Source organism: Adiantum capillus-veneris, unplaced genomic scaffold (genome assembly GCF_014529385.1).
Source record: "Adiantum capillus-veneris isolate H3 unplaced genomic scaffold, ASM1452938v2 Hic_scaffold_263, whole genome shotgun sequence".
Lineage (NCBI taxonomy): Eukaryota > Viridiplantae > Streptophyta > Polypodiopsida > Polypodiales > Pteridaceae > Adiantum > Adiantum capillus-veneris.
The window spans coordinates 72,704-94,892 of record NW_028221394.1 but is presented as its reverse complement, the minus strand read 5'-3'; positions in this window follow the sequence as shown (position 1 = coordinate 94,892).

The window sequence follows — 22,189 nt, the reverse complement described above, 5'->3', positions numbered from 1 at the left end:
GTAGAAGACTGTCTGCGAGTTGCCCGTTTGGGCATTAAAGTCCCCTAGGAGAATGATATCACCTTCTCTAGAAAACTCCCATATGTCATCATCTAGTATAGAGAAAGGCGACTGCCCTCTGGATGCAGCATACACTGATGTACTGGGAGGAAAGTAACATATGGCAATATATAGGAATCGACCTGTGTCAGCTCTCAATCTCACCCATATATATCTAGCATGATCATCTCTTCGTACAATATGCAGTAATGGTTGTAGTTCATCTCTGAATAGCACTGTTACTCCTCCTGAACCTCTACTTCCATGCTCAGATCTCGCATTTGTCTTGTGAGCTGTCTCCCATCTGTATCCCACCACATGTGGCATCACCTGTCCAGGGGCCTGATGAGTCTCTGAGAAGAATTTAATATCCTTGTCTTTGAAACTGTCCTCAAATACACCCACGTCCAACCTCATAGACCCATTACAATTCCAGGTAGCCATCTTTAGTGTGGTCCCATAGGTCTCGCACCGTCATGCAGTGCGCCGCTCTAAAATCACCACCCGTCGATCTCTGTAGAAGGCTATCTTTCCCTTCTCCCTTGCCGCTGTAATCTCTGGCATTACCTCTCTCAAATGTGCGAGCTGTGAGAGAGTCAGGTCATCCCGAGGAAAATACCTGTCTTTTTGAGAGTAGGCCTCTTTCTCAAGAATTCCTTCTTCTCTTCCAACGAGGGGAAGCGTAGTATGAGAGCTCTCTCCTTTGAAGACTCTCCCGTGCCATCACTTTTCTTACCTACCCTCCATGCCTTTGTGTGAGAGGCTTCTCCATCCTCATCATGGATGTAAGGCTTGTGACCTCTTTCTCCACATTGTTTATGTCCTTGAGACCGGTCACTCTCACATGCAGTGCTCACATCCGCCTTCTTTGTTCCTCTTCGAGGGTCATGTTGATAAGCGTCGGTGTACAGGGAGGTTCTTGACCTTTCCCTTTCTTGGTGATCTCAATCCATTTTTCAGCCTCGTCCGCCTTTTTCTGTGTCCTTGTTATCATCTCCGCCCATGAAGATGCCTTTGCCACACTCAGTTTCTCTTCCTTTGTGATCATCCTTACCTGTTCCTTGATTTCCTTGATTTCATCTATTACTGAGGGCTGAAATTTCCTCTAGTCCACTGCTTACTCTATCAACAAGCTCCTGTTTAAGGGCGGAGATTTCTTTTTGAGTGTCCGTATCTCGGCGTTTGGGTTCTCCTGTTTGAGGGTTGAGACTTCTTCTTTGAGTGTATGTATTTCTGCGTTAAGGCTCTCTTTCTCCTTCTTCCATTGTGCGCCTTCATTGAAGACCATCTGAAGGAGGTTGGCCTTCTCCTTTCACCATCCTTTCATCTCTGTTTTCCACTCCTTCATTTCCCTCTCCATCTGCGCCATCCGCTTGTTTGTGAGCATGAAGGTTGCCTTTGCTCGTGACTTGCAAACAGGTGAGACAGTGACGGCTTCTGTGTCCTGTGCAGGGGAGATTGCTTCCATGTTTGTCGTTCAAGAGATGTATCGGGCTCACTTACCATTTCGATCCTCTTGTATCAGGAGACTTGCTACTATCTTGCTTCCGGGCTTGGAGTCTTCACGCGTAATCTTGCTGCGCCGTGCTGCTATTTCGTACGAGCATGTAATTTAAATAATTTGCTTATGCGGCCTATGGTTTAATTATCACACTGTTCTTAGTAGTGCTACGAATTTACGTCATGTGCTCTAACTTTTGCTTGTTGTATTCGCTGCTCGAACCGAGTGTGTAGAGAGAGAGAGAGAGAGAGAGAGAGAGAGAGAGAGAGAGAGAGAGAGAGAGAGAGAGAGAGAGAGAGAGAGAGAGAGAGAGAGAGAGAGAGAGAGAGAGACCTATTGTCGTTTCTTTGTCACACGAGTTCTATCTTGCAAGTCATCTGCTTAGCGCATCCTCTGCAAGAGAGAGAGAGACGCTGTTTATTGTGGTGAAACCTTGCATGAGCTGCGGCTAAACCCGTGCACGAGCTGTTCTTCACCCACAGGCGACCGTTTTGTAAGTGGTTGTTGTAACAGACTTGGACACTCCAAGTCAAAAATCAATCGCGACAGCACCAAATAACCACTTCAAAACAATTCGAAGATCACAATAGATTTGCACTGGCCCGGCGGAGTTCCGTGCCTAGAGATATTGGCCCCAAAGACTGGCGCCCCTTTCGGTATTTCTTTTTGTATTAATCAATCATCAAAGTATAAGAGAGCGGTTAGGGTTTCACTCTCAGACTCTACGTCCAGATGCTCTGAGAAGTGAGGCCCTCACCACTAATTTAAAGGTACAAGGGATGCCCAAAAGCAGAGCCCAAAAAGCTTTTAAAATAAAAAGCATCAGTTCTCTCTCTCTCTTAGAGAGTCTTTTTCTTTTTTTTTAAAAAATAAAAAAAAGCAAAATTCGCGTCGCTCATCATTTTCCAGAAAAAAGAAAAAATATATATATATATTTTTTCAACCTCCGTGATTTCCGGAAATCAGGGTTTCTGGCAGAAATTAGGGTTTGCAGGAATTTTAGGGTTTTTGGCAGAAATTAGGGTTTCTGCTGTCTGCCACGTCATCACTTTGTGACATACCCCCCTCTTGAAAGCATTGTAATCGACCGCGATTACGCCTGCAAAACCGACAAAAGCCATAAACCGTCTTAGCAGACACTGACTGTTAGTACCTACGTACTAGGAACACACATCTAGCACATGTACAAAATCGACACTCACATCACACGACATCAGAGGACATCACCAGACATCACAGGACATCACATGACATTCAACATTCATTCGTATCTTAGACCATGATTTATCGGCAATGTAGCTAGCAATCACATCTAGGTCCAATCGGGACCTCATCGATGTCTGATTGACTAACCCCAATTGCAACCATGTCTATTCGAGATCAATCAGACCAAAATGCTGCAGTCATTTCGGCTATTAGTTCCTGCACTCACAAGAAGTCAAGAACAAATTAGTATCATAATCAGGAATTCCATTTCATAAAGTCATCCAGCAGAATACTGTCAGCTCTCAACATCCTGAAGCTCAAAGAGACATCAGTGACTTTAGTATCAAAATCGAGGCATCTGTTGACAAGGGAGCGGAGTGACTCCCCTCTTGTGCATCCCACTGCACCAGATCTCCGGCCAAGCTGAATTTCTGGGTTCTGTTTGGAGTAGACTATGCTAAACCAAAACATCGAGGTAAAGTTTCACAATCCGAGGAGTATCTGCTAGGTCCTCCTCCTCCATCCACTTCGCATCAAATGCAGGAAAGTTCTTGAACTTAACCAAGAACCGCCTTCGGACTTTACCTTTCTTCGTATCATTATGTGTCAAAATCTGTTCAAGAACAGGGATCTCCTCGTTTTCTTCCACTTCGGGTTGCTCATCAGGGTCCCCATCATCAGGCACATCACCCTTAATAGGTTTCAAGAGATTCACATGCAATGCATTGTGAATCCTCCCAAGTATTTGGTAGTTTCAATTGGAAGGAGACATCATTTATCTTTTCAGTTATCTGGAAAGGTCCGTAGTATCGCATACTAAGCTTTGGAAAAAGCCTCTCCTTTCCCTTTTTCTTTCTTAGGCGTGCCTTCTCAAAACGTAAGAGCACCCAATCATCCTCCTTCAATTTCAAGTCGCGACGATGGCGATCCGCTGCCTTTTTCTGTCGTTCTTGAGACTCCTGCAAAGTCTGGCGACGAACCTTGGCAAAAGCCGTATCCAAATCTCGCGAATATTCATCCGCTTCCAATATCTAATCTTTCGTGCTCAGGAAGGATGGAACCTTTGCAGCACTTTCAACAATCTCACATGGCGTCTTCCCCGTCGAAGAGTGTATCGTGTTATTGTAGGCAAATTCCACCAAAGGTAAGTTCTTTTCCCATTGAGTCTTCTGATTCGAGATACAAGACTTCAATAAATCTAAAATCATTGAATTGGCAATCTCAAATTGCCCGTCAGTCTGCAAGTGGAACGATGACGAGAACTGCAACTGCGTGCCAATGTTCTCCCAAATTGCCTTCCAAAACAAACTCATAAATTTGGGGTCTCTGTCTGAGACAATCGTCTCAGATGTGCCATGTAATCGGAAAATCATCGTGATCTTTCTGTGTTCTCGGGAGATCAAAAATGAAATTTATTGCAATACTTTCCCAGGGGTGGGTGGGTATGGGTAAAGGCTGTAACAATCCTTGTGCCTTATGCCTGTCAAACTTGACCTTCTGGCATACCAAGCAACTGCGCACAAACTCTTCCACATCCTTTTTGAGTCTCGGCCCAAAGAAGTATCTCTCTACCCCCTTCATGGTGGTAGCAATGCCGCGGTGACCCGTAAAAGGTGGACAGTGGCATTCAGTCATAACCTTATCCCTCAACGGCTGTGTAACGCACAACATAGTCTTTTTCATCAAGTAGCCTTCCCAAAGGGAGTATCCAGCTACTGTCTCCCCATCCCGTATCCGTGTGAAAATATCTGCAAAATCTTTATCTGTGGCATATGATCGACCATATCCTCGAAGCTCCTATGATGTATCGCGAAAACAGCTAGAACCAACGGTTTCCGAGACAAAGCATCTGCCACCACATTCTTCTGTCCCTGCACATGGACAATCTGGAAGTGGAACTGTGACAAGATGTTCGCCCATCGCATCTGCTTTTCCGAAAGCTGCTTCCGTGACAAGAAGTAGAGCAAACTCTGATGGTCTGTAAAGACAGTAAAATCCGCTCCGAGTAGGTAATGCCGCCTCTGAGTAAGAGCATGGATAACTGCCAAAAGCTCTTTCTCATAGATCTGTGCTATCATCTCCGGCCTAGAGAACAAACGGCTCTCGTAAGCTTTGACATGGCCTTCTTGCATCAAGACCGCACCCAGACTACGACCACAAGCATCTGCAAGTCCGGCAAAGTCAAAATAGGTCCCGTAGTCAATTTCTCTTTCAGTGTCCGAAAGGCAGTCACCTCTGTGGGTCCCCACGAAAAAGGTACTCCTTTCTGTGTCAAGGTATGCAAAGGGGAAGCAACCTCTGCAAACTTTCGTATGAACTGCCTGTAGTACGAACACAGTCCCAAAAAGCTTCTAACTTCATGGACATTCCTCAAATCGGGCCAATCACGGATAGTCTCTATCTTGGCCGGGTCCATTTGCACTCCTGCTGTGTAGACACAATGTGTCCCAAAAAGTGTATCTCTGGTAGGAAAAAATCACTTTTCTTTGCATTAATCACTAACGTGTGATATCGTAATGCCTGAAAGACTTGAAGCAGATGATCTCTGTGTTCTGCCTCATTCTTGGAGAAAACAATGATGTGGTCAAAGAAAGTGCCAACAAATACCTTGTACTCTCGAAAAATCCTGTCCATCATCCGGTTAAATGTTGCAGGAGCATTGGTTAAGCCAAAAGGCATCACCAAAAACTCAAATAGCCCAAAAGTCGTCCGAAAAGTTGTCTTGTAGACATCTCCTGGCGCTATCCTGATCTGATGATATCCACTCTTTAAGTCAATCTTGCTAAAGCACGAGGATCCCTGTAACTTGTTGAGTATATCATCGATCCTAGGAATCGAAAATCTGCTCTTGATGGTGATTTCGTTGAGAGTGCTATAATCGATGCACATTCTCCAAGATCTGTCTTTCTTCAAAACCAACAACACTGGAGAGCAATACGGTGAAGTACTAGGCTAGACAAGACCCGTTTCCAAGAGGTCTTTCACTAGGCTCATAATCTTTTCATTCTGTACTCTGCTCACACAGTAAGGTGGCCGATTCAGTGGCGTGCTTCCAGGCATCATATCAATGGTTTGATCTTCAGGCCCTTTGAAAAGCAATCGGCATGAGTGTGGAGAAAAATCTTGGCGTTCTTTTGATTAGGTCAAAACATATTCAAATTTCAAACTTTATCTAGCGTTCAGTTCTCTCCCAAAAGAATGAGTAAGAAACTGAAGTTCATCAAGTACAATCTCTAAGCCCTTCATTTATCAAAGTCGCTTTCTCGGTCCGATAGTCAACCACGGCGTAGTTCTTGTGGTACCAAGGGATCCTGAGTAGAACGTCACTCGCGTGCCCTGAACACCCCTGTCATTGCAAACAAAGTTTGCCAATGCTCGGTGTAATGGCAACATCCCATCTGGGTGCTAGTCGAACTACCTCTGCCTGTGGCGTCAGTCTGTCGGGCGTAATTCCAAATCGAGCCGCCAATTCCAAGTGAAAAGAAGTTGGCCTTGGCTCCTTCAAAAGAGCTTCCTGATCCTTCACTTTGCCCCAAAAGCGGCAAAGTTTGTACTTTCATTCATTAGATTCGGTGCAAGTCCCACGCCATGTGGTACCAGTTTTGCTTTTCTATCTGCCTTTTCTGCCACATTCCTCAGCTGCTCTCGAACTCTCAGACCTGTCGTCGTCTTTATCATTCTGTTCTTTTTGTGCCTTATTAGGGCACTTCGCGGAGATATGTCCCTGTTCCCCGCATCCAAAGCACTTCCCCTCTCTGATGAAGCGAGCTCTCTCCTCAGTAGTAAGCTTGGGTCGTGCATCATTTTTCTATGGGTTGCTCTTTTTCTTTCTACTTTCATTCCCAGAAGTCTGTTCGGCTCGTTGTGTCATGGCCTCATCTGTGGGGTAGGTCAGACTGCCAGAGTGAATGGCAAAGCCCCGCTTCGCATGACTTATCAACTCCTGAATAGAAGCTGACTTCTGTTCCAAGCAGTGATGTCGGATCTTTGTAGGTAGACCCAAGGTAAACTGCTCAATCTGTTCTTTGAACGAGATCTTCGTGAATGAAGAGGCGGGTAGAAAAGAGCTCCAGAATCTTTCACAATAAGCATTAATTGTATCTTTCTTGGTCATCCGAAGATGGTTCCAAGTAGCTCGTATATCTCGTTCATATTCTTGTGTCAACCAAGAAGAAATAAAAAGATTTTTTAAATTTCAGCCATTTAACTGGCGCAGTCTTGTTTAAAAGAAGCGTGGACCACCAAGTACGAGCATTCCTCTTAAAGTAAGAGGCAGCTCTCCGAATCTTGGAGTGCTCTGAATAGCGTCCTCCCACGAAAGCGATGTCAAACTGTTGAATAAAAGACAAAGCCTTCGAAGCATTTGAGTATCTTGAAAAAGTATCAAACTTGATCGAGTGGCCACCTTCCTTAAACTCTCGGACTTTCTTGCTTTTATCTTCAAGAAAGTCATACTGGTTGGCTTTGTAAAAATTCTTCTTGGTCGCATTAAACTTTCCGTCATCGGAATCTGAGCTGTCTGTAGACGAGTCGTCGTAGAGCTGTCAGTCTCTGGGCGAGATGTAGCCTTCTTTGCCTTTTTCTTGCTTTTTCCGAAGCTTTTTTTCTTGCTTCGCTTTTTACCTTTTCTGTCTTTTTCGCTTGAATCCGAGGAGCTAGAAGAACTATTAGAAGAAGAAGAAGAAGAAGAAGAACTGGGTACTCCTTCAAATCGAACACGCTTCTTCTGTTTCTTTGCCTTGTCGAATGTCGACCGACGACCCAAATATCCCGGGAAGTCAGTGCCTTTCTTCTGCTTTTTGCCGTGCTTTTTGCCTTTCTTTTGCGCGTCAAAAAGCTGAGCAATCCGTGCATCAACCACGTTCTCCAGTTCCTTCTCCGTATATTTTCTTGGAGGCAGAAGGTTTCTTGAGAGCGGGTTTCGGGAGTGGTGTTGTGGTTCTTTGCCACTCCATTTGTACCTCTTCCAAAGAGGTATGGTTCATATATTTTGCCATCTACGGGTCCTTGGCAAAATTGAGTATCATCTTTGTTGCATCGCCAATCAATTGACGACGCTCCATCTCTCGTTGCTCCGCCTGAGTAGGCCGAGGCGGGCCATACTCTTTGTCTGAATCTTCGTTGTGATCCCAGCCCGCATCTCCAGATTCAGAGGGAGTCGACTGATCATTGCCTGAAGCCATAGGTGCTGCGGAAAAAAAATTCGGGGATCGGATTTCCGGTAGAAGAGAAATCGGCCGTGCTCTGATACCACTGTAACAGACTTGGACACTCCAAGTCAAAAATCAATCGCGATAGCACCAAATAACCACTTCAAAACAATTCACAGATCACAATAGATTTGCACTGGCCCGGCGGAGTTCCGTGCCTAGAGATATTGGCCCCAAAGACTGGCGCCCCTTTCGGTATTTCTTTTTGTATTAATCAATCATCAAAGTACAAGAGAGCGGTTAGGGTTTCACTCTCAGACTTTGCGTCCAGATGCTCTGAGAAGTGAGGCCCTCACCACTAATTTAAAGGTACAAGGGATGCCGAAAAGCAAAGCCCCAAAAGCTTTTAAAATAAAAAGCATCAGTTCTCTCTCTCTCTTAGAGAGTCTTTTTCTCTTTTTTTTATTATAAAAAAAACAAAATTCGTGTCGCTCATCATTTTCCAAAAAAAAAAAAATAAAATTTTTTTTTTCAACCTCCGCGATTTCCGGAAATCAGGGTTTGTTTCTGGCAGAAATTAGGGTTTTTGCTGTCCGCCACGTCATCACTTTGTGACAGTTGCACGAGCTGCTCCAAATATAAAAGTAGGATGACCTACACCTTGGACTGTGTGCTCGCTGCTCAGCTCATCACCAAGCAAGAGAGTCGTCGAGAGAGAGAGAGAGAGAGAAATGAAATGAAATGAAATGTTATATTAACGTCTTCAAAAGGCCAAAGTGACCTATGAGACCAGAAAGTTACAATGTGGTGGATCTGATACAAAGTCAGAGTAACAAGATGACAAAATGACAAAATAAAATACTATGGAATCCTAAACTCGTAGGTGTGAACTAAGCAGCTAGCTGGGATAGCTGAATCATAGGAGATCTAGCATCGGTCGTTGGCTGATCTCATCAATCTCCTCCATGGTTAGTAGTCTGACCGAGCGTCGTGCATGCTTGGCCAGAGTGCTCCGAATCTTCTGATGTACCCTCCGTCGATGCTGTGTAGTCCTCCACAGTCGTGGGCGCCTGGATTTCCCCAGTTCAGTCGCTCGGTCGATCAATGTGCCTCTGGTGTGAGACGAGGGGGAGCTTTGCTGTGGGAGTGGCCCTTGCGGATGTCCCGTGTCTGCTCTGAAGAAGTCTATGATCCGTCTTTGAGACTGGCTAGCCTCGCCACTCATCAGGCTGTCTCTGTGTCTGCGCAGCTCGAGCAAGAACAAACCCAGGCATCTCTGATCCTCGTATCCCATGACTCTTGAGAGTTGTCCAAAACCCTCTCTGAACAAGCAATGGAAGCGGCCTCGTATCTCGTAGTAGACGGGGCAGCGGCATGTATAATGCAACTGTGTCTCAGGCTCCATGTCACACACGGGGCATGTCTTGTACTCCGTTGTATCTCCCAGTCTCAATCCGCAGCTGGTGAGAAGATGTGCGTAACTGGCCAATAGCACATCGTATCCCATGAGACAAGTGGGTGTCCATGTATCTGAGTCTCGTCACAAAACCATCTTCCGTAAGCTGGAGAAGGTGGTCTCTGTAGAAAGCCATCTTCGTGTCCAATTCTTGTGCTGGCTGTATCCATGTCCTCCTGGTGTCTAGCTGGGTCAGGTCTTGGCGGATGAGCTTGGTGATCTCTGACTGTGTAAGAGTGAGAGATGGTGCATCCAATGAGTATTGGAATGGTGGCAGCCTGTCTATGCTGAACCCATGTGCCTGAAACCATGATGCCATCTCCCCATACTAGCATGTTGTATCTCCTTGCATGGCTAACTGTCGAGAGGACTCAAGTGCAATGCGAGCATATCTGTCTCTAGGAAGTTCCCATGTGCGGTTTATGAAGGAGACTGATTTGGTGAGCGCCTCAACTACTAGTGGGGGGGCCGCTAGCTCTGCTCGGATAATGGCCCGTGGTATTGATGCCTTGGCTCTAATGAGCCGCGAGATCATAGAGACGAGAGGTTTCTCCATGTTCCCCCATCCATCTATGCGACCCGGTCTCCCGTGGTGATCCAATGAAGGTCCCCATATCTCAGCTCCATAGAGCAATGCTGAAGCCACCAAAGTGTCAAAGAGCCAGAGCTTCGTCCGGGGCTCCTGAAACTGAACCTGCAAACACATCTTCTCCAATCTACCCAATGCTGCGTGGGCTCTAGTCAGTCTGGTCTCTGCTGCTCTTCTGAGTGAGAATGCAGGTCCGCTAAAAACCACTCCAAGGTAAGTGTAAGCATCCGTGTTCTCCACTGATAGACAAACCACTTTCGTGGGCAAACCTATGCAAAGCATCCAATTGACGTGATCCCTCTGGGGATTCGGAGATCAACACTATATCGTCAGCATATAACAAAAGTGGAATCCATGTCCCTGCCAACTGTGCACCTCTATCACCATCGCTCTCAATGTAGTCAGAAACCTCATCCACATACATACCAAAAAGAGTAGGAGAGAGCGGGCAGCCCTGCTTCACCCCAATAGTGGAGTGAACCGGTGTAGAAAGTCCCTCAGGGGTGCGTACATGCCCTACTACTAATCTGTACAATGCCATGATCCCCCAAATGAGCTCTGTGGGTACTCCCATTTCTTGTTATCTGTGCATCAATCTAGCTATGGGTACTGTGTCAAAAGCTTTGTGGAAGTCCACAAAGCTACAATAGATCCGTCTCCCATGAGATCTGCCCTCCTCGATGATGGCCCTGAGTGTCAGGATATGGTCAAGAGTAGAGAAGCCTCTCCTGAACCCTGCCTGCCCAGCTGCATGCATTCCTTCCCTCTCTGCCCATCTACTCAGCTGTTGCTCAAGAATGGATGCATACAACCGTGCCAGTGTGTGTCCAATCATGATAGTGCGATAATTCCAAGGCTCCATGGGGTCTCCTGACTTGAAGATAGGTACAATCGTAGATAGGCTCCAAGTGTCTGGTAGACCCTCACACATGGCACGGTTAAACATAACTGCTAGAAGCTCTGCTAGTAGGTCTTTGGCATGCATGAAATGCTCAGCGACTAAGCCATCATGATCATATGCCCTTCCAGTCCTCATCTTGTCAATGGCTTTCTTCACCATCTCAGCGGTGAAAAAAGCACATGTGTGTGGGCATGGATCGGGGGGGTTGGGAAGGGGCGACTGTCCAGGTACTGTGTACAAAGATGATGCGTACTGACCCCAGGTCTCTGTGGAGGAAATAGCGGGGGGGGGGGGGGGGGGGGGGGGACTGCTCATGAAAGAGCCGCCATGCCTCACGCGAGTCCTGACTCAAGAATAGCTGGTATAGATCCTGCTCGAGTCGAGCCAAAAAAGTCCTCTTTTTCCGCCGCACCAAGCGTCGGAAGTCAATCTGTGAGTGTCTGTGAGTGACGTCCCCCAAAAGCACCTCCCTCCTAGCTCTACTCTGGCAGCACTCCTCATCGTATCAGCTGTTCTGAGGCATGCTCCCTGATCGGCGTCTCTGCTCAGGTTGGGTGTGTGGGTATGCCTCTGCTGCTGCATCATGTAATGTTTGTGTCAGTATAGTAGTTAGCTCCTCCAGAGGTCGCCCCGGGTCCTCAGTGCATAGGCGTGTGTAGATCTCGTCCATGTATACAGAATCCGTCTCCCGTGTGAAGGTGTAGCGAGTAGGGGCTGCTACCCGTGGCCTGTGTGCTACACTGAACTGGAAGGAAATGGTCATCGACACCAGAGCATGATACACTGCCACTCCGACCGGTCTGGGCCCAACTGTGAGATCGTGGATACTAGAGATGAGATTCGGCTGTGCCATGACGTAGTCCACTGTGCTGGCTCCATGTCTGTGTGGGAAGCATGTAAAACCTCCCGCAGCAGGAAATCTCTGTAGGCCATTCAAGGTGGCCAATCCATGTGCGGTGCCCATGTCTATCAGGTGTCGCCCATACTCAGTATATTCCACATCGTGTGATAGTCTGGACAGGCCCGTCTCTACAACATCTAGCTCTCTCAGCATCTCCTCTGAAGTATCATAAAACACTGTCTGGTGATGGGTAGTCCTAGCATTGAAGTCCCATAGAATGATAATGTCACCATCTCTAGAGAACTCCCATATGTCATCATCCAAAATAGAAAAAGGGGACTGTCCTCTGGGTGATGCATAGACTGATGTACTTTGGGGAAAGTAACAAATAGCAATGTAAAGATATCTGCCTGTCTCTGCTTTGAGTCTCACCCACATGTACCTAGCCTACTTATCCCTACGGGCTATATGTATCAATGGCTGCAGATATTCTCTAAATAACACTGCCACTCCCCCCGAGCCCTGTCCTCTGTGCTCTGAGTGTGTCTCCTGTCTGTAGGCTGTCTCCCACCTGTATCCACTGATGTGAGGCATGGATTGCCCGGGGGCCTGGTGTGTCTCAGAGTAAAAGATGATGTCTCTTCCAGTAAAGCTATCCTCAAAAGCACCCACATCAAGACGCATAGATCCATTACAGTTCCAGGCAGCCACTTTGAGTGTGGTCCCATAAGTCTCGCACCGTCATGTGGAGCGTCGCTCTAGTATTACCACTCTTCCATCTCAGTAAAAGGCAATCTTGCCTTTTCCCCTTGCCGCTCTCATCTCCAGCATTACTTCCTGCATATGAGCGATCTGCGAGAGGGTGAGATCATCCCCGAGAAAGATGCCCGTCTCTTTAAGAGTTGGTCTTTTCTTCAAGAAGGACTTCTTCGCTTCCATGGAGGGAAAACGGAGGATGAGTGCTCTTTCTTATCTGTCTCTGGGAAGTTCCCACATGCGGTGTATAAAGGAGACCGATCTGGTGAGCGCCTCAACCACTAGTGGGGGGGCAGCTAGCTCTGCTCGAACAATAGCACGTGGTACCGAGGCCTTGGCTCTAATGAGCCGCGAGATCATAGAGACTAGAGGCTTCTCCATGTCCCCCCATCCACCCCTGCTTCACCCCAATAGTGGAGTGAATCGGTGTGGATAGACCCTCTGAGGTGTGTACCTGCCCCACTACTGACCTGTATAATGCCATGACCCCCCAAATGAGCTCTGTGGGTACTCCCATCTGCTGTAATCTGCGCATCAATCTAGCTCTAGGCACTGTGTCAAATGCTTTGCGGAAATCCACAAAGCTACAATAGATCCGTCTCCCGCCCGATCTACCCTCCTCAAAGATGGCTCTGAGTGTCAAGATATGGTCAAGAGTAGAAAAACCCCTCCTGAACCCTGCCTGCCCGGCTGCGCGTATCCCCTCCCTCTCTGCCCATCTACTCAGCTGCTGCTCAAGAATAGATGCGTACAACCGTGCCAATGTGTGTCCAATCATGATAGTGCGATAATTCCCAGGCTCCATAGGGTCTCCCGACTTGAAGATAGGTACAATAGTAGATAGGCTCCAAGTATCAGGCAAGCCCTCACACATGGCACGATTAAACATCACTGCTAGAAGCTCTGCTAGTAGATCTCTGGCATGCGTGAAATGCACAGCCATTAAACCATCATGATCGTATGCTCTCCCAGTCCTCATCCTGTCAATGGCCTTCCTTACCATCTCCGCGGTGAAAAAAGCACATGTGTGTGGGCATGGATCGGGAGGGGCGGGAAGGGGGGGCTGCTTAGGAACTGTGTACAGAGATGATGCGTACTGGCCCCAGTCCTCTGTAGAAGTGATCGCGGGGGGGGGGGGGGAGAGTGCTCCTGAAAGAGCCGCCATGCCTCACGTGAGTCCCGACTCAAGAACAGCTGATATAGATCCTGCTCTAGCCAAGCCAAAAATGCCCTCTTCTTCCGCCGCACTAGGCGTCGGAAGTCAATCTGTGAGTGATGTCCCCCGAAAGCACCTCCCTTTGAAGTCTAGCTCTAGTGTCCCGGCATTCCTCATCATACCAACTGTTCTGGGGCATGCTCCCCGAACGGCGTCTCTGCTGAGGCTGGGTATGTGGGTATGCCTCTGCTGCTGCATCATGTAGTGTCTGTGTCAATATAGTAGTAAGCTCCTCCAGAGGTCGCCCTGGCTCCTCTGTGCATAGGCGTTTGTAGATCCCATCTATGTATACAGAGTCTGTCTCCCGCGTGAAGGTGTAGCGGGTAGGGGCTGCTGTCCGTAGCCTGTGTGCCACACTAAACTGAAAAGAGATGGTCATTGACACAAGAGCATGATCCACTGCCTCACCAACAGGTCTGGGTCCAACTGTGAGATCCTGGATACTAGAGATGAGGCTCGGCTGTGCCATGACATAATCCACTGTGCTGGCTCCATGTCTGTGTGGAAAGCATGTAAAACCCCCTGAAGCGGGAAATCTCTGTAGGCCATTCAAGATGGCCAATCCATGTGCAGTCCCCATGTCTATCAAGTGTCGCCCATACTCTGTGTTCTCCATCTTGTGATAGTCTGGACAGGCCTGTTTCTGCAGCATCCAGCTCTCTCAGCATCTCCTCTGAAGTATCAGTATTTTCCTCTGAAGTATCATAAAATACTGTCTGATGATGGGCAGTCCTAGCATTGAAATCCCCTAGAATGATGATGTCACCATCTCTAGAGAACTCCCATATGTCATCATCCAAAATAGAGAAAGGGGACTGTCCTCCGGGTGGTGCATACACTGACGTGCTCGGGGGAAAGTAGCAAATAGCAATGTAAAGATATCTGTCTGTCTTTGCTCTCAGTCTCACCCACATGTACCTAGCTTGCTCATCTTTGCAGGCTATATGTATCAATGGCTGCAACTCCTCCTTGAATAACACTGCCACTCCTCCTGATCCTCGCCCTCTGCGCTTTGATCGTGTCTCCTGTCTATAGGCAGTCTCCCATCTATATCCACTAATGTGAGGCATAGACTGCCCAGGGGCGTGATGTGTCTCAGAGTAGAAGACGATGTCTCTTCCCCTGAAACTATCCTCAAAGGTGCCCACATCAAGTCGCATAGATCCATTACAATTCCACGTGGCAACTTTGAGGGTGGTCCCATGGGTCTCGCACTGTCATGTGGAGCGCCGCTCTACAATCACAACCCGACCATCTCTGTAGAAGGCCGTCTTTCCCTTCTCCCTTGCTACTTGAATCTCTGGCATTACCTCTCTCATATGCGCAAGCTGTGTGAGAGTGAGGTCATCTCCAAGGAATATGCCCGTTTTCTTTAGTGTAGGACGCTTCTTCAAGAAGTCCTTCTTTGCCTCCATGGATGGGAAACGGATGATTAGAGCTCTCCCTTTTGAAGTCTCCCCATTGACTTGTGTCTTCTTCCCCACCCTCCATGCCTTTGTATGAGTAGCCTCACTACCCATCATGCGGAGAAGTTCTTCAACTTCCCCTTCCACCTCATCTCGGTCTTTTAGACCGGTTACTCTTATATGCAAAGCTTTAGTTTTCCTTCATTGTTCTTCTTCTAGAGTCATGTTGATGATTGTAGGAGTGGGGACAGATGTGGTTTCTTTCCCTTTGCCTTTCTTAGCAACTTCTATCCACTTCTCGGCCTCATCCGCCTTCTTTTGCGTCTTCGTGATCACATCCATCCACGAAGACGTCTTTACCATCTTTTGTTTCTCCTCCTCTTTGATCATCCGTACCTGCTCTTTGATGACCTTGATTTTTTCTACTACCGAAGGCTGGAATTCCCCCTCCTCTAGTCCGCTGCTCGCTCTATCAGCAAGTTTTTGCTTGAGAGCTGAGACCTCTTCTTTAAGTGCTTTGGAGTCCTCCTTAAGTGCTTGTAGCTCTGCGTGCAGGTCCTCTTTCTCTTTCTTCCACTGCGCACCTTCGTTGAGAAACATTTGAAGAAGGTTGGCCTTTTCTTTCCACCATCCCTCCATATCTGCTTTCCAGTCTTTCATCTCCCTCTCCATTTGTGTAATCCGCTTGTTTGTAAGCACAAAGGTTGCCTTCGGGTGTGGCTTACATACCGGCGAAGCAGTCATGACCTCCATCAAAAATACAACTGCACTTTTGCCAAGTCAACCCACTATGTCCACATCACACATACATCCCTGTCCCACATAATGCATACATGTGTGTTCCCCATATCAATCATACATTTTTGAGATTTTCCTTTTCTGCAAATTTCTGTCAATGCTGAAATTTATGTAATTCTGAAATTCTGAAATTTCCCTGCAGGTCTGCAACTCGTGAAAAATGTAAATGTAGGACCTTAAATTTAGAGTCAAGTCTCTTATTTCAAAAGTTTTTGCGTTCAAGCTTGAGAAGGATAGGTACAAGGCATTGCTAGTAGAAAAGTCGGCCTTGAACTTTGACTTCTTATGGCTGAAAAATAAGAATGTAGATGTAGACAAAGGAAGAAAGAGATTCACCAGGATTGTAGATGACATTGACATCATATCTTGGTTAGATTTTCTTTTGGACAATTTATATATAACCATCGGCGACTCTCTTTTCAAGCAAACAATTGGTATCCCTATGGGTACCAATTGTGCTGTTTTTCTTGCTAATTTCTATCTTTTTACTTATGAGTTTGATTTTATGGAGCGTCTTGTCCTTGCTAACACTTGCCCAATATTTTTGCACAAGTTATGCAATGTAAGACGCTTTGTAGATGATCTTTTTGTCCCTGACGTTCCTTCTTTTCAAGATTTTATGTACTTGAATTCGAGTTCTGTAGGCGGAGGGATTTATCCCAAGGAGTTTTGTGAACTTAATTGTACCACAAATAGTGATTGTTGTGCCTTTTTAGACCTTAAGATTTTTCAGACTCCCTTGGGATTAGAAGTAGATATCTATGATAAGCGCCTTGAACCAGAATATGCCAATCTAAAAAATCATCCGCATGCCTCACATTTCTTCGAACACTTCTCTTTTAGCTAAGTACGGTGTCATTTGCTCTCAACTATTTAGATTTTCTCGTCTTTGTTCTAGTAAATCTACTTTTGTTGTTCAATCTTGCCATCTTATTTCTTTACTAGTTGAAAAAGGATACTCGTTCAAAAGAATCATGAAAAAAGTTTGTTCATTTTTGCATCGTAGTAAGTTTATTTTTAGTGTTTCTTCCTTTGGAATGTTCAAGATAATCAGTAGTAAATTCAATAGAAGTGGGGAGCTAAAAAGCCGACTTATTGTTTGACTTAATAACACCTTATATTGTTGTTTTGATCTTTAGCGTTTCTAGTATTTTCACTATAGCTTGACAATTGCTAGCCTTTATCATGGCTGAGTATGCCCATCACCTCCGGAGGGTGATAGAAACTCGGCTCGTTGGTTTTGTAGAGTACGTTCAAAGCATGAATGACCTCTATATAAACCTGAACCTACTCTTGGGCACTGACGACATGAGTAGGGATGTCATAGCTGTTGTCCAAGCTATGCATGATAAAGGTGATAATCTTATTCTTCCCGTTTGGACAAGCAGTGAAGTTGAGATCACATATTGTCAAGTTTGGTTCTTTGCTCTTCGTAGGTTTGTAGTAGTATTCATTTTTCGATTTCATATTTAGCTTACCTGAGGACTTAAGAATGTGTTCCGTTATAGGTTGTTGTGTGAAGTTTGATTTCGAGGATTAAGTTTTTAAGATGTCTTATCCTTTTTTTTTTTTCTTTTTTTTGCTTAAAGTTGAGTACTTGTTTTAAGCCAAGTAAGTTGCGTCAACTTATTTTACACATACCTTTTTTGAAAACATTTTTAAGTTAATAATGTTTTGTTTCGAAGCAATCAAAGTGATTTAGTTAGTTAGTTTGTTTGTTTTTGTTTTTCTTTTCTTTTCGTGTGTCCCTTGCTTTTATAGTTTTATGAGTGCTTTATTCCCTCTTATAATTCGTGAGTTCAGACTATTCTGAACTTATGAAGGTATATTTTTCAGTCATCTAGCGGACATGCAAATCTTTTTGATTTTCGTCCGAGTGGTGACCAGCTGTTGAGCTTCATGAAGATATATTGGGAGGGTGTGCATACCCCAACAGCTACCGATCTTATATTCATGTGTGTGTCGATGTAATTTTATGTGTGTATTACTTTTATTCCTTGGTTTAAATAAACTTTTTTTTTTAAAAATAATAATAATAAGTAATGGGTCTTTTTGTAATTTTGGTTGTATCCTAATTTATTGTGTAGAGCTTCTTTTCGTCTTGATTTTGGTTTGTTTGAGTGTTATGTCTTTTATTTCTTAATTTGTCTTGATTTATCTATTTGTTGTTTTTTGCTTTTGATTGTGTGTGTGTGTGTGTGTGTTTGGTTGTTGTAGTGAGAAAGTTATAAATCTAACTTTGTAGATTGCATGTTTTTAATAAATAATGTTTTTCTGTTAAATTTCTTAAAAAATAAAAATAACTTCTTAATTTGGGTCCTTTGGATCAAGGGTTTCTTGTGCGGTTTCATGAATATCTCTTGTGAGAGGAGAGGTTGAGTAGTGATTCTAGCAAGGGATCGCGGGCACTCGATTGCACGCTATTGTCGATGATCTTTTGAGTGTAGCAAGCAGCCTTATTTAAGGACCTCACTGCTTGGCAGCAGCCCTGCTATACAAATGAGGGGTGTGGCTAGCACCAATCTAGCCTTAGGATCTTTAGCCTTGAGGCGGGCGTTGATCTGAAACACTGACCTTACTACAAAAATGAAAAACACTTTTACTTCTTCTTCAGCTTCAACCAGCAATGTTGATGACTCTCAGGTACGTCTTTTCGACCCTTCTTTCTTTTCAGTAGCTAGAAGTAGTCATAGTCTGTATCAAGAAAGATTTAAGTTTTTAGCTAAGTCTAATTTGAAGAATTTGCATGTTTTTGGTGATGGTCCTATTCGTTGGGCTTCTTTTAAGAATGTCTTAGTTAGTACTCATTACACAAGTTCTTCCATAAAAGCCCTCAATCGTTTGAGGCGTTTAAGGAAAAAACATCTTGCGGTAGATCGTCCTCTAAGTCCGGTTCATACCTCTCAAGTTATTTATGTTATTTATAATATTCACGATAGTTCTATGATGTATGTTGGCCAAACCTTTCGAACAGCTTTTGTTCGTTTTCAGGAACATGTAAGAGAAGCGAGAAAAGTTCAAAGTAAGAGCACCGTACGTGAAAGTGTGAAACCCTTGTATGCGGCAATAGCAAAACATGGGTTTGATTCTTTCCGTTGCTTTCCCATTGAGCACATAGAAGGTAATTTTAGAAACTCTAAAGAGTTCTATAAATCAGCGTGGCCTCGAGAGTTGTTTTGGATGAGAACTTTGCATACTTTTTTCCCTAAAGGTTTCAACTTGGAAGGAAAGTCTTCTTTACGTAAAAATAAGACAATTTACCATAAGAAACCTATGCTTTGGCGAAGGCATCCCAAACCCGAGTTAGTTCTCCCTTCAAGTCAGTTTAAAAGAATTTGGATTCCTAAAGGTTCTCGTTCAGATCCGCCTTCTATCCCTGAAATCAATCCAGTTGTTTTGCACAACACTATTTCTAGTAGAGTACAAGGTCTCCCTAGGGCTTCAATCTCTAGAATTGAGAGTGATGACCCTTCTAACCATAGAATTTTTGCTTATAGAGATTTAAAACGGAGATTGATTTACTTATCTAGTGCCATGGAATTGGGTTCTTTTTCTTATAAAATATTGAAAGGTATAATATAAGGATCCTATTTAAGCTCTTGTATACCCTTGAGAACTACTCTTATGAAGATTTGGAGCTAAGAGAGTCTCACAGAACTCAACTTCGAGTACTGTTAGGCAAATTTCTGAAGTCCAAATGTCTTAGTCTGAAAAATCCCTTGGTTGGAAAGAAAGATTTGTTGATAACTATCTTTACCTCCCCTGACTTAGACAAGATTGGATTAAGCTCTATTTTGAGATCTCAAGAAGCTTTGGATGCTCTCCCTCCTTGTGTGAGAAAGGTATGGAACCATCCTGTCGTAGCTTTCAAATATGTGAAAACTTTAGGACAAAAAGCTTTCAACTATAGTGACATAGGACGTAATCTTAAAAAGCAAGAGAGGCTTGCAATCTCAAGTATTGATTGCCCTTGTAGTAAAACTGCCTTTTCTTCTTACGTAAATGGAGCTTTGGTCATGTAGTTACTGCCGATTGTTCTATCCTTCCTTCGGATTCTTTGAAAGACCTTTTCTCAAGAGGTACTAAATATAGGCTCCCTTCCTCAAACGACTCTTGCCTTCTCAAAGCCATAGAAAAAGGAATTTCTAGTTTCGTAGTAAAGTTTGAGGAGTCTTTAGGAGTTCAAGGTATTTTTACCCATTGGAAGTCTGTAATCCTCAAGAAAGCTTCTTTGAAATTAGCATCTTGCTCTCGGAACGTTTCTTCAGGAAGGAATAGCTTATCTTCTTCTGATCGTGATGCTCTTAGGAAGTTTCATCGTGATTTTGTAATCTCTTATGTAGATAAGTGCTCTAATAACTTTGTTGTTACGTGCAAAAAGTTCTATTAGAATGCTTGTTAGGTCAAGAAAGCTTCTTTGAAATTAGCATCTGCTCTCGGAACGTTTCTTCAGGAAGGAATAGCTTATCTTCTTCTGATCCGTGATGCTCTTAGGAAGTTTCATCGTGATTTTGTAATCTCTTATGTAGATAAGTGCTCTAATAACTTTGTTGTTACGTGCAAAAAGTTCTATTTAGAATGCTTGTTAGGTGAAGTAAATTCTCAGACTTACAGTGATTGTGATCTTTCAATGCAAGAGGTTATCTTGAAACATGAAGACTTTTGTAAGTCTTTTGGTTTTAAGTGCCAGCCTAAATTACCTTTTTTATATACCGTTTGGAAGTTCCACAAGACCCATATAAAGCCTAGATTTATAGCTGCTTCTTGTAACACCTCTTTGACCGAGGTTTCCAAATGGCTTAGTTATTGTTTCAAAGCCATTTTACCTAGCGTAAATGAATTGTGGAATAATATGCTTAAGGAAGCAGACGTACCTACCGATTCAAGTTGGATTTTAAATGATTCAGTAGGTGTTGATTCCTGTTATAAAGTTTTTGAACTCTTCAAGAAGCCTTAAGGAGAAATCTTCTCCTTTATGTCTCCAAACTTTTGACTTTACAACGCTATACACGAAGCTAAATTTGGAGACCTTAATTTAGAGTCAAGTCTCTTATTTCAAAAGTTTTTGCGTTCAAGCTTGAGAGGATAGGTACAAGGCATTGCTAGTAGAAAAGTCGGCCTTGAACTTTGACTTCTTATGGCTGAAAAATAAGAATGTAGATGTAGACAAAGGAAGAAAGAGATTCACCAGGATTGTAGATGACATTGACATCATATCTTGGTTAGATTTTCTTTTGGACAATTTATATATAACCATCGGCGACTCTCTTTTCAAGCAAACAATTGGTATCCCTATGGGTACCAATTGTGCTGTTTTTCTTGCTAATTTCTATCTTTTACTTATGAGTTTGATTTTATGGAGCGTCTTGTCCTTGCTAACACTTGCCCAATATTTTTGCACAAGTTATGCAATGTAAGACGCTTTGTAGATGAACATTTTGTCCCTGACGTTCCTTCTTTTCAAGATTTTATGTACTTCAATTCGAGTTCTGTAGGCGGAGGGATTTATCCCAAGGAGTTTTGTGAACTTAACTGTACAACAAATAGTGATTGTTGTGCCTTTTTAGACCTTAAGATTTTTCAGACTCCCTTGGGATTAGAAGTAGATATCTATGATAAGCGCCTTGAACCAGAATATGCCAATCTAAAAATCATCCGCATGCCTCACATTTCTTCGAACATTTCTCTTTTAGCTAAGTACGGTGTCATTTGCTCTCAACTATTTAGATTTTCTCGTCTTTGTTCTAGTAAATCTACTTTTGTTGTTCAATCTTGCCATCTTATTTCTTTACTAGTTGAAAAAGGATACTCGTTCAAAAGAATCATGAAAAAAGTTTGTTCATTTTTGCATCGTAGTAAGTTTATTTTTAGTGTTTCTTCCTTTGGAATGTTCAAGATAATCAGTAGTAAATTCAATAGAAGTGGGGAGCTAAAAAGCCGACTTATTGTTTGACTTAATAACACCTTATGTTGTTGTTTTGATCTTTAGCGTTTCTAGTATTTTCACTATAGCTTGACAATTGCTAGCCTTTATCATGGCTGAGTATGCCCATCACCTCCGGAGGGTGATAGAAACTCGGCTCGTTGGTTTTGTAGAGTACATTCAAAGCATGAATGACCTCTATATAAACCTGCACCTACTCTTGGGCACTGACGACGTGAGTAGGGATGTCATAGCTGTTGTCCAAGCTATGCATGATAAAGGTGATAATCTTATTTTTCCTGTTTGGGCAAGCAGTGAAGTTGAGATCACATATTGTCAAGTTTGGTTCTTTGCTCTTCGTAGGTTTGTAGTAGTATTCATTTTTCGATTTCATATTTAGCTTACTG